Source organism: Chlorocebus sabaeus, chromosome 4, assembly GCF_047675955.1.
Source record: "Chlorocebus sabaeus isolate Y175 chromosome 4, mChlSab1.0.hap1, whole genome shotgun sequence".
In the NCBI taxonomy this organism is placed as follows: domain Eukaryota; kingdom Metazoa; phylum Chordata; class Mammalia; order Primates; family Cercopithecidae; genus Chlorocebus; species Chlorocebus sabaeus.
In genome coordinates this window covers 79,021,319-79,033,574 of record NC_132907.1, presented here as the reverse complement: position 1 = coordinate 79,033,574, position 12,256 = coordinate 79,021,319, and the positions used below count along the sequence as shown (strand labels likewise).

Sequence of the window (12,256 nt, the reverse complement as noted above, 5' to 3'; positions counted from 1 at the left end):
GGTGAGGTGGTGGGCACCTGTAGTCCCAGCTACTCGGGAGGCTGAGGCAGGAGAATGGCATAAACCCAGGAGGCAGAGCTTGCAGTGAGCTGAGATCCGGCCACTGCACTCCAGCCTGGGTGACAGAGTGAGACTCTGTCTCAAAAAAAAAAAAAAAAAAAAAAAAATTTTGGTTTAATGTTTTATAAAAATGACAAACAGATGCCAACCTTGCATATGTTTTTAAAAAGTAGTTTCAATGTTTTCAAATGTGTTTAAGTTTTATAAATGTGATCATAGAATAAAATGTTATGGGTATATTTAGTTTTTTATTATGTATTATTTTGCAACTGAAGAATTAAATGTACAGGGCATGAAAGAGCCTGCTACAGATAAAGACATAGAAAACAGAGACAGAGAACAGAGAGAATAATACTCTTTTCCTTTGCTTAAGACATAAGATACCCATTTTCTGCTTCATCCATCTTAGGCAAGCTATGGTATTAGGGAAGTAATGGCAGAATGGTTATGTTGGGAATTGGAGAAAAAGCTGTGGCAAGACTTGTTTAAAGTAGAAAAAGAATTCACCCCTGCGTTCCCCTTTTCTAGCATCTTCCTTCTCAGTTGCTGAGAATGTGGCACAGCCTGTAAAGTAGCCTGATTCTTTATGTGGACTGTGTGATTCTGTAGTCCGGTAGTATTTCAGGGAATGCTAAAGTTGTGATATTTCTGCCATCTGCCTGTTGAGACATTGTCATATCATATCTTTTGATGCTTGGATCCACAAGAAAAAGAAATAGGAATTAGTTTTCTACATTAGGAGGTTTTCACCTTATCTCTTTTAGTTCAACAAAAGGCAGGGCACATACGTTTTCTACTCCTCTCTAAAAAAATGATGATGATGATAATACCTGTCCTACATAAGTGAAACTACTGGTTTGAGGATCAGATTTAATAACATGTGGGTTTTGAAAGCTAACACACTTTACAAATTACATGAATTATTATTTAACAAGCACGTACTTGAGTTTTGAGGAGGGAAAGAAAAGCCTTTAAAACTTTTAGAAGCCTCCTGTTTTTCTGACAATATGGCAGTAAGTGAATATTTTCCTTCTGGAGGATCCTAGAAACTGCTGTGTTGGGTCACAGCTTTTGAAGATAGAGTAAGTTTTTCTGTGAGGAAAAGTTGATAGAATATGTGCTTCCCCCCACCCCTTTTAAACTTCAAAAATAAGACTCTAATTACAGATATCTTTTCCAGATTGAACCACCACTAATTTAACGAAAAACATGTGTGTGTAACAAAAGAACTTGTAAAAGGAACATTTGAGGTTTCACATGGATTTTTGCAAAAGACAAACACAGTAAAATCACAGAATTGGCTGACGGACACTCTGCTATACTAAGGCTATAAAGGTTTTATTGAATCCTTGGGACTTATAATATCCATTCATCCTTTAAGAGAAACGAAAGGTCTTAATCCACAGAGGATCTTTCCACAGCTTACCAGAGAAGTAAATCCTCCTACCTTGAATGACACAGTCTAGGGCTTTCCGGAGCCCATTGTGATTTGCACATCTGATCTTCATCGATCCCAATATCAGATGTGCTGTGGAGAGGTCTCAGCCCTGTCATTTAGCATATGACCTGAAATGATATGAGAACTGGAGTTATTGCAGTATGTTTCCGATTAGGAAATTGCCCATATTGCAACTCTCATTTCAGAAAGATGCCTAATAATGCCAAGAGTACTAAATAGATATTCACCAATCAATCACTAAACAATGTAAGTTTAATTGACTCATATTCAAGATGAATGTGCTCAGAACCAGACACCTAGAGACCACTTATTAAAACCAGGAAGACTGACAAATGGAGATTCACTCCACACCCCATGGAAAAGCCCTCAAAGTTTTGTAGTAATATTGAGAAAATTTATTTAATAAGTTGAATTCAATAAACAGTTCCTTTTCCATGGTGCAGCCTAGTTACACACTCTTATTTTCTTTGTCCTTTCTCATAAGCTGTTAAGAGAAATTGCTGAGAAGTTGAGCAGACCAATACACTAGACCATGAGCCTTAGAGGCCGTCAGCTAGCTTAGATAGATAGGCAATATCTGCTGTATTATTACACTACTTGGAAATGAGGAGGGTCACTGTAATGAGAAATGTCCTTTGGACTGTTTTGAAACACTGTGATTGAGGGGGAGGAGAAAGGGGAGCTGTTGCTGAGCAGTTATCTATCCCTTTTGTCAATTATAGGGCCCAGTATATCCACATTCCCAGTCCTGAGCACAAGATTCTTCTCAAACATGAAGAAAAAAGAAAGACCTGTGGGCAGATACTATTCCTTTTTTTTTTTTTTTTAAGCAGCTTTATTGAGGTATAATTGACAAAAAAATGTACATATTTAGGGTGTACAACATGATGATTTTATATGCATATACATTATGAAATATTTACCACAATCAAGTTAATGAACACATCAATCATGTCACATAACAACCTTTTTTATTTTGTAGTGAGAACAGAAGATCTAGTCTCTTAACAAATGTCAAATATACACTATAGCATTATTAAGTATAGTCACCATACTGTACATTAGAGTCCCAGAATGTATTTATCTTATGAATGCAAGGCACTTGGGGTAATGCCTTTATTACTTATCTCTCAAATTCTTCTATACTGGTAATAAAAGTAATTGTGCAGCCACCATCTCTAATAATCACTGGTTATCTGGTGATACAGACAGCAGTTATTATATAGAATAATATTATAATTTCTTATCTAAATACTTTCAGTAAAAGGTAATAAATATCTGGTTAAAGGCAGCAAGTAATTCAGGGTCACACACATTTTTCCAATATTTAACAAAATAAAATTTAAAAAGTTAACCAAAAAAAAAAAAGCAGCCAAAAATTTACTAGTAGCAACCAAACCAGGAAAAATACTGAATTTTATGACAAATATTTCTAAAGGTGAAGCCAAGGAAAAATCTCAAAATGTTTCTACGTGGGTTTAAGCAATAGTGAGATCATCAGCCAGAAGCAATACCAATGAAAGAATGATAATTAATAAAATCTTATGAATATGTATCACTATTCTTTAATGTGGAGAGATGTGAGTCAATGAAATGAGTAGGAAATATTGGGAAATTAGAAAAGTGTTCAAGTATGAAACACCTACATGTCACTATAAGACCAGAGCAAAGGCAGAGAGGACAGTTAGGGTTTGCAGTTTTCTGGTCCCTTGCTGAACTGGGAGAATGGAAGGAGTCTACATCCATGGTGGGTGGAATGAGTCCCTGTGAAGGATTTTTAATGGAATTTTGGAAAGGAAATCAGAGTTCATGTCCCTTTTGATGAGTCAACCAACTAGGCTCTTACACTCACCAATTTGTACACTGAAACTTCAAAAAAGTAAACAGACAGCAGCTCCTAGACCTCAAATTATAGCTTGAGTAGGAAAAGACAAATCAATCCCATATAAGAAGAGAAGGAAATGGAAGATAATTCACTTATACCATATTAGAGCTCGTAAGCTCTGCATATTTTGAATAAGCAAGGTAAAAAAAAGTCATGACAGATATGCAAATATATTAAAGCAAAATGTTTTAAATGGGAAAAAGGGGAGAAAGGAAGGAAGGATGAAGGGAAGGAAAAAAAGATGCAGCAGGCATAACAAAATGGACTCAGTTTGAAAGAAAACACAGACCAAGAAAAAGAAGATTTCCCACTAGTGTCAAAAAAAAATTGAATAAGAATCATTCAATAAAACGGGCCTATGAATTTTTTTAAAAAAGGGAGAATAATGTTAACATGGAAAGTCAAATAAAGAGATAAAATTGAGAACCAGACAAAACATTACAGAGTTATCAAGTTAACCATAAAGGGAAAGGAATGTAATAATGGCAAAGAGAAAATCCTTGAGATAATTACTCTGAATTCAGAAAAAAAGGAGACAAGGAATAATCACAGAGTCGATGAAAAAGATGGAAGGCAGAAATGATACAACATAGGAATAATTGGTTTCCTTTAATTAGGGAACTGTACTAATGGAACAGAAATAAGTTTACAGAAAACTTTTCCCCAAAGGAAGGAAGGAATAAACTGTATATTGAAATGACATGTGGTATATAACCAAAAAATTGATAAAGAAGAATTTACATGGAAACCTCACTCCAGATAAAATCTGAAGACCTTCAATTGCCTCAGAGCCCAAGGTGACACATGTGTCCATTGCCTCTGTGACTTCATCTATTTATTCTTGGCAGCACTCACTCTTCACTGACCATGCTTGTCTTCCTTGCTGTCACTGAATACATCAGGGTACAATAATGCCCAAGGTCTTTGTATCTGCTCCACTTTATGCCTAGAAGGCCCCTCATCAGATACCCACATGCCTGGGTTCTTTATTACCTTCCCAATAAGACTTTCCCTGCTTGTTAAAATCGAAGCACAGTATTCAGTCACTCTTATCCCACTTTCTCACTTGATTTTCTCCATAGCAATTATCTCCTTCTGATACATTATGTAATTTACTTTTTATTTTAGTTTCTGTTTCTCTCTACAATACAAGGTATGCGCCCCCAAGGGCAAGATTTTGCTTTTGTTTTTGTTTTTACTGCTCTTAGTTGTAAAAAAATGACTGACATATTATAGATAATTGATAAGTATCTATGAAATAAATGATGCCTGTGGGTTATTACTTGCTAAAGAAGCAAGTCAGCCATCTCCAGTGAACAAGCAAGAATGAATTAATAAAGATTGTAAAGGCACCAGGACTAAGTGTGACAGGCAGTGCTGTGCCGGAGCCAGTGTGCCCTGGCTCCTGGAGCCTGTGCCCTGGCTCCTGGAGCCAACTCTGTGCATCTCTTCTTAACTCTGTGTTCAGTGACATCATATGGTAACCTGAAGTCAGCCATGAGAGCATTCATACCACAGAAATCAGCAAATGCTACAAGTGAGGGCACTTTTCCTAGAGGAACTGGCTATTCAACCTTTACTAGTATGTGGCTATGTAAAGGAAGCAACCAAACATGGAATCAGAAGGCTGAAATTTGAATCCCAGCTCTACTACCTACTAGTTCTCTAATTTGGGAAGATCATTTCTCAAGGCTGGGTCTCGGTTTTCTCAACTTTAAAGTGAGAGGGAGGAAACCCGTCATGAAGGTGGTCTGAGAGAAGGGACTTTGGAATGTCTGAGCTCTACTCACTTGGCCTCTCCACTCCACATAGTCCAGGCACCATTGAAAACCCTCACTGTCTACCCCCTGGATTATCTGGGCTATCAAGTAACGAGATTTATTTGTATTTACATGGTTGGATACACCTTCCAGTATTTTGTTAATGATTTTGACTTTTAGTCTGTAATTTTGTAGTTTAGCTACAAAATTCTGTAGATAAGACTTTTCTATCTTGTTTTGGAATCAAAGTAATACAGATTTCATTAAATAAATTGAGAAGCATTCTCTAATTTTCTGTTCTCTGGGAGGGTTTTTATAAGACTGACTGAAATGATTTCCTTTTGGAATATTTGATAGAACTTGTTTCCTTCTGGACCTGGTGGTATTTTGAAAGCTATATTTCTATTGATTTGATTTACTTAAAGTTTACAAAGATACTAAGAGTTTTGTTTTTGTTGATTCGGCTTTGATAAGTTATATTTTCTCAAGAATGTGTGTATTTTATCAAATATTTAAGGCCAATAAACATTCAAAATGTTTTCTCTTTTTTTGACTATAATTTTTTTTTAAAATAGCACAACCTACAGGAAATACCCATTATGTCTAAGGCAGGTAACCTGACTCTAACATTAACAAAATGCTGCCTAGCATCAGGAAAATAACTCATGCCAGGTATCAAGAAGTCAGAATATTAGAAAACAAGAAGACAAGGTACATAAGGTACAGTTAAAAACAAAAGGAAAGTACCATAACAAAATCAAAATTGCTAAACAGGAAGAGAATATAAAATCTGTAGTTTCCATATTAAAAACAGAAATTATAAAAGTAAATTTACATTGCATTTTAAAATAAGGCATATATTTAATTTATTAGTAAAGATGAAGACTGAAGGGTGGGAAACATTATGGCTAAATTTATATTTTTAAATTGATTATGAAATTGGGCTTTTACATGGAATTATCAATTTGGTAGATGCTAAATAACTGTGTGCCTCATTGCTGCTCTTTTATTTGAACTGTTTGTTTGTAACCTCTCTTTTTCCACTGGGTTGGTGTTATTTTTTGTTTGTGAATCTTATTTTTTCTCTGTGAGTCTCAATTTTTGATGTTCATATGGGGAACTTATGCCATTAAGTGACCATAATAGCATCTCAGATATGTACATACATGTACACACTGATAAAAAGAAAAAAAATATATATATATCTTCATGGTAAATCTTTATCACTAAGAATGCTTCAGGGCATAAAGCCTATTTGTCTGTTACTAAATAGCCATACTAGGTTTATTTTGATTGGTTTTGCCTGGTATATCTGTTCCCCATGCCTTGACTCCAACTTGCCTGTGTTTTAATTCCTTGTCTGTTATAACATACAAACCTGGAATTTGTTTTTCCCTTCTCCTGCCATTTCAATTGATTAGTATTTTTAAATTCAAATTTTCTCTTTATTTTCCTGGAGTTTACACATTGTATTTCTATCATGTTAGTGGCTACCCTTAAATTCTTAACATTAGTAATTGATTAACACAGCCTAAAGTTAATCATTATCTTTATTCTCTTTTCACATAACGTAAGGACCTTAGAATAGCTTAAAACTAACCAGTCCCTCCTTAAGTGTTATTGCTAGCTAGTGCACTATTTCAATAGAGTTCTAAGAACAAGTATTATTATTGTTTGAAATAGTATTTGTTTAGATATAACCATGTGTTGACCATTTTCTTTGCTCCTCCTCTTTAGTGGATCTCCACCCTCCCTGTTGGAATCATTTCATTTGTTTCTAATGCACTTTTTAAAAAGTGCATTGTATGTTATGGCATATTCTCTTGTTTTTGTTTCTTGTTTGAAAAGATCTGTTTTTTGGTCTTCATTCTTGAATGATAGTTAAGTTAATGGCTATTTTCCCACAGCATTTTAGAGATATCAATTCACCACGGTCAATCTTCCATTGTTACTGTTGAGCAATCTACTGCCTGTTAAATTCCTTTGTGATTAATCTCCCTTTCTCTCTGACCCTTTCGCAGTTTTCTCATGGTCAATATGTGTAATTGCTCACTGTCATAAATGCCTTCCTGTATAACTAGCCTAAAATATTTTATGTGTTAGGAAGACGATTTTTTTCTTAGTCGTACAAAAACTATATCCTATATGGTTATTTGCCGTTCCTTTAGTAATTGTTTCATTTAATTAACATTTATGGAATATCCTCTACATTTATGGAGTTGTTCTAGGTGCAAGCAATAGAGGCAAAAACAAAGCAAAGAAGGCCTGTGCTCTAATAGAGCTTATCTTCCACTTTTAATTAAGTCTCACCTCATTCTTCCATAGGCTTTCACAATATTGGGTTAATTAGCAATTTTCCTTATGTGCTCAATTTTCCACCCCTGACAATTATTATCTTTCTTGTAAGCCTTCTCAACACCTACTTCGTAACCTTGAGTTTGCAAAAGTAGATTAATGAAAAGCAAGGCTCTAATGAGGACTTTGATGGTCTCAGAGTCAAAAGTTCTCTTTAATTTCAGAGTTACAAAAAAGCACACCAAGGTGGAATTTAGGATACTAGTACCCTTGTTCAAGCTTCAATGGTTGAGCGGTCTTGAAAAAATTCCTAAACCATTCTGAGTACTAATTTCCTAAATTCTAAAATGAAGAAGTAGTCTCAATAATTCTTCAAGTTCATCTAGTTCTATTGCTTTACTTTCCAAAGCAGTAGCAAATAGACACCTTGGATAAGTCCTGAAATTTATCCTCTCCTATTCAGTTGTAAAGAGAAAGAGTGCTCTTTGCATAAGAGCATTTGTATCAGGAATGACTTCATTTGAGAGTACAGAAAATCTGATTTCAAGGATAAACAAATGGGAGATTAGATTTATTATTTCATATTATGATAGGTCTTAAATAGGTGACTTCAGGATTAATATAGCGGCTTACATATGTCACAAGGGGCCCAGGCTCCTTCTACTTTTCTACTTTGTCATAATGAGCAAGAAGCATTGGTTCTCACTGTGGCAGGATGGCAGCCATGCCTCCGAGCCTTTCATTTCCCTTTCAGGAAGCAGAAGAGACAAGGAGAAAAAGCTGAAGAGGCAAAGTGGGCCACAGCAACTGAGTCTATTCCTTTCTTAAAAAGCTTTCTTGGAAATTCTCCCACTGACTTCCATGAATGACTAATTATCCAGAATTGTGTCACATGGCTATTACTATCTATAAATAGCCATGAAAATTTTACTATTTTAGGTTTCCGCATTTCTAACAAAGAAAGCTAACACGTACTTAAATCAACAAAGTCATTACCCATCTTGCCTTTGTTAAAAAAACAAAACAAAACATAAAGACTCAGATACAAGGAAATGTTCTAGGAGAAAACATCTAATCATTACACAAACAGACAAGACAAAATTCAGTGATGGAAAGTAAGAATTAACTGAAAAGGTGTGTTTTGAATGGAATCGTGTTTCCTTCGCTCTGCATTTTGATCATGCCACGTGTTCTCTTGATACAAAAGCAAGATGCTTTCCATTACCTTTGTTCTATATACACACAGATGATCTTAAAGTACAGAGACAGAGGGACAAAGGAAGAAGGGAGTTATTCAATACAGAGTTGAATGTGGTTACTTTCTATGTTCTCAAGCCACCTTGACTTGCTGATGATCACATAGCTTTTAATTATATACAGTGGAATTCATGTTGTCAATCAACTGGGTTTATTCTGTGGACTGCTCTTTGCATAGAGGAGAGTGGCTTTAAAGAAATTATCTTCTATACTGTTTGATTTTCCTGCTGATATGAATCCTCTCTAGTACACTTGGCTCTCAATGCTTAATGCTTTAGGTATACCACGAGTCTGACTGCTTAATGTTGCTTAATGCTTCAAATATGGTGCAACATAATGGAAATGATATGAGGTTAATGATCACAAGACCTGGATTCAAGTGCTTCCTTCTCTGAAGCTCACCAATCTTATCATCTGTCAAAACATTAAAGGAAACATTAGTACCCACACCATGTGATCGTTGTAAGAGTCAATGAGAAAAAAAATAACCATTAAGTCCCACCTATTTATATTTGTTTTTGTTGCATTTGCTTTTGGGTTCTTGGTCGTGAAGTCTTTGCCAAAGCTAATGTCTAGAAGAGTTTTTCTGATGTTATCTTCTAGAATTTTTATGATTTCAGATCCTAGATTTAAGTCTTTGATCCATCTTGAGTTGATTTTTGTATAAGGTGAGAGATGAGGATCCAGTTTCATTCTCCTACCTGTGGCTTGCCAATTATCCCAGAACCATTTGTTGAATAGGGTGACCTTTCCCCACTTTATGTTTTTGTTTGTTTTGTCAAAGATCAGTTTGCTGTAAGTATTTTGGGTTTATTTCTGGGTTCTATATTATGTTCAAATAATTTAATTAAAGAGCTTCTGCACAGGAAAAGGAACAGCTGGCAGAGTAAACAGGCAGCCTACACAGTGGAAGAAAATCTTCACAATCCATACATCTGACAAAGGACTAATATTCAGAATCTGCAAAGAACTCAAACAAATCAGGAAGAATAAAACAATCCCATCAAAAAGTGGGCTAAGGACATAAACAGACAATTCTCAAAAGAATATATACAAGTGGCCAAAAAACATATGATAAAATGCTCAACATCACTAATGATCAGGGAAATGCAAATCAAAAACACAATGTGATATCACCTTTCTTCTTCAAGAATGGTCATAGTCAAAAATCAAAAAATAATAGATGTTGGTATGGATGTGGTAAAAAGGGAACACTTCTATGCTGCTGGTGAGAATGTAAACTAGTACTACCACTATGGAAAACATTGTGAAGATTCCTTAAAGAATTAAAAGTAGAACTTTCACTTGATTCAGCAATCCCACTACTGGATAGCTACCCAGAGGAACAGGAGTCATTATACAAAAAGATACTTGCACATGCATGTTTACAGTGCACAATTCACAATTGCAAAAATATGGAACCAGCCCAAATGCCCATCAATCAATGAGTGGATAAAAAAACTGTGGTCTATATATGCAATGGAATGCTACTCAGCCATAAAACAGAATGATTTAATGGTATTTGCAGCAACCTGGGATAAGATTGGAGACTATTATTCTAAGTGAAGTGATTCAGGAATGAAAAACCAAACATCCTATGTTCTGGCTCACAAGTGGGAGCTAAGCTCTGAGGATGCAAAGGTGTAAGAATGATACAATGGACTTTGGAGGCTCAGGGGAAAGGGCAGGAGGGGGATGAGGGATAAAAGACTACAAATGGGGTTCAGTGTATACTGCTTGGGTGATGGGTGCACCACAATCTCACAAACCACTGCTGAAGAACTTACTCATCAATCTTTCCTGTAATTGTGGAAAATTAGCATTCAGCATTCTACAAATCTCATGGAGAAATAGACAAGTAATTATGTACTTTATAATATAATCATCACTAAAATATAAATAATACACAAGTGAAGCAGTAGTTATAATGATTATCTAAATCTCTGTAGAGGAGATAGGAAGGGCTGCTTAGAGAATATAATCCTTGTACGGAGACTCTTAAGAACATATAAGATCTTCTAGGGAGATAAGATGTGGGAGAGAATTCATGAAGAAGGGGAGGAGCCAAGAACTACTGAACATGATGTATTAGGAGAGGTGTGATGGATAGAAGGCTGGAAAAGAAAGCAAAGGTCACATAGAAAACAGTTTTTATCACCTTAGAGGAAAAACGATGCTCATAAAGAGCCTTAGTACATGCCTGATTAAGGAGGTACATTCTGTTGTGTAGGCTATAGGGAAGTTTGAAGAACTTCGAGCAAGGTACAGAACAAAGAGAGAGAGAGAGAGCGAGAAAGAGACACAAACAAAGCGCCCCAATAACATTGTCTAGAATGGATTGGAAGGGGCTGGAAGCCTGTGAGTAGGCTGTTGCAACTGTCCTACATGGAATGATGGATGATACCATGAATACATGGGAGTGGGCAGGTGGGTTGTGGACTATTTGGGAAATAAATTAACTGAATGTTTTGATCAATTTGATATGGAAGGGAATGAAGAAACTGATTGAGACTCAGATTTTTGACTGGATATTATTATTCTCTGAGATAAGGAATTTAGAGGACAGAGTCAGAGTGGCTTAAATGATTGAGAGTAAAGTTTGAAGCAACCTGAGTTTGAGATATAGACAAGGTAGGAGATGGGGCTTTGGAGGATCTAAGTAGCGATGTACAGACAGCCATTAGATATCCTGTAATTCACTCATTCAATATTCATTAAATATCTATGGGTCAGGCACTAGGCTGGGCAGAGATGATGTAAGATGATAGAATAGAGTTTCCTCAAGGATTTTATTGTTCTACTGGACAACAGCCATATACTCCTGCAAGCTAAATGAAACCATGTAAATGTTAAGATAAAGGTAAATAAAGAACATGAGGGGTAGTACATTAATTTGGTTCTTAAAAGGAACACCTAGAATGGAAGTTCATTGGGTTAAGAACATCAACATAGAGGCAACTGATGAACCAATGGGCATTGTTGATATTGCACAGGGAAACATGTAAGATGAGAAGAGAAAAGTACTGAGGTCTACCTAGAAGTCACCAACAAGCTTGAGAAAGGGGAGGCAGGACAGAGTGGTATTTAACAGCTGGGGTGTTGTTTCAGGAAAGACTAAGATGTGAGTCCCAACTCTGCCTCTTCTGAATGATTACCTTGTAAAACTTATTCAACCTCTTTAAGGATATTTTATCTTTTAAAAAATGAACATATTGTTATTAGGTCTGACTCAAAGGCGTGTGGAAAGAATTAGAGAAATGATGTTTAAGTCTAGAAAAATGTAGTATTTTATATTAAAATATTTAAAGATATTTTCAATCTCCAATAAAATTGGAGTTTAAAGATGAGAATAAAAACAGGGAAACAGTCCTGTCTTGGAAGCTAGGAAATAAAATAATTTCAAAATAGAAGTCAGTAGTCATCTGTGCCAGATATTGCAGCAAGGCTGATATAGTGAGGAATAAAAATTTTCTGTTGGGTTGAGGGATAGAAGGCCGTTTTTTGCCTTTAATGAAAGTAGTTTCTAATGTCTTCTGGGGC

General features: G+C 35.7%; 1 long non-coding RNA gene across 1 annotated transcript in view; it reads right to left on the bottom strand.

Annotated features, from left to right (window-relative positions):
• Positions 1–12,256, bottom strand: part of LOC119620824 (uncharacterized) — an 89,942-nt gene that overhangs the window by 63,249 nt on the left and 14,437 nt on the right. Inside the window, exon 2 of the long non-coding RNA XR_005237377.2 lies at positions 1,508–1,626. This is a non-coding gene — a long non-coding RNA (uncharacterized lncRNA). The remainder of the gene's footprint in view (positions 1–1,507; positions 1,627–12,256) is intronic.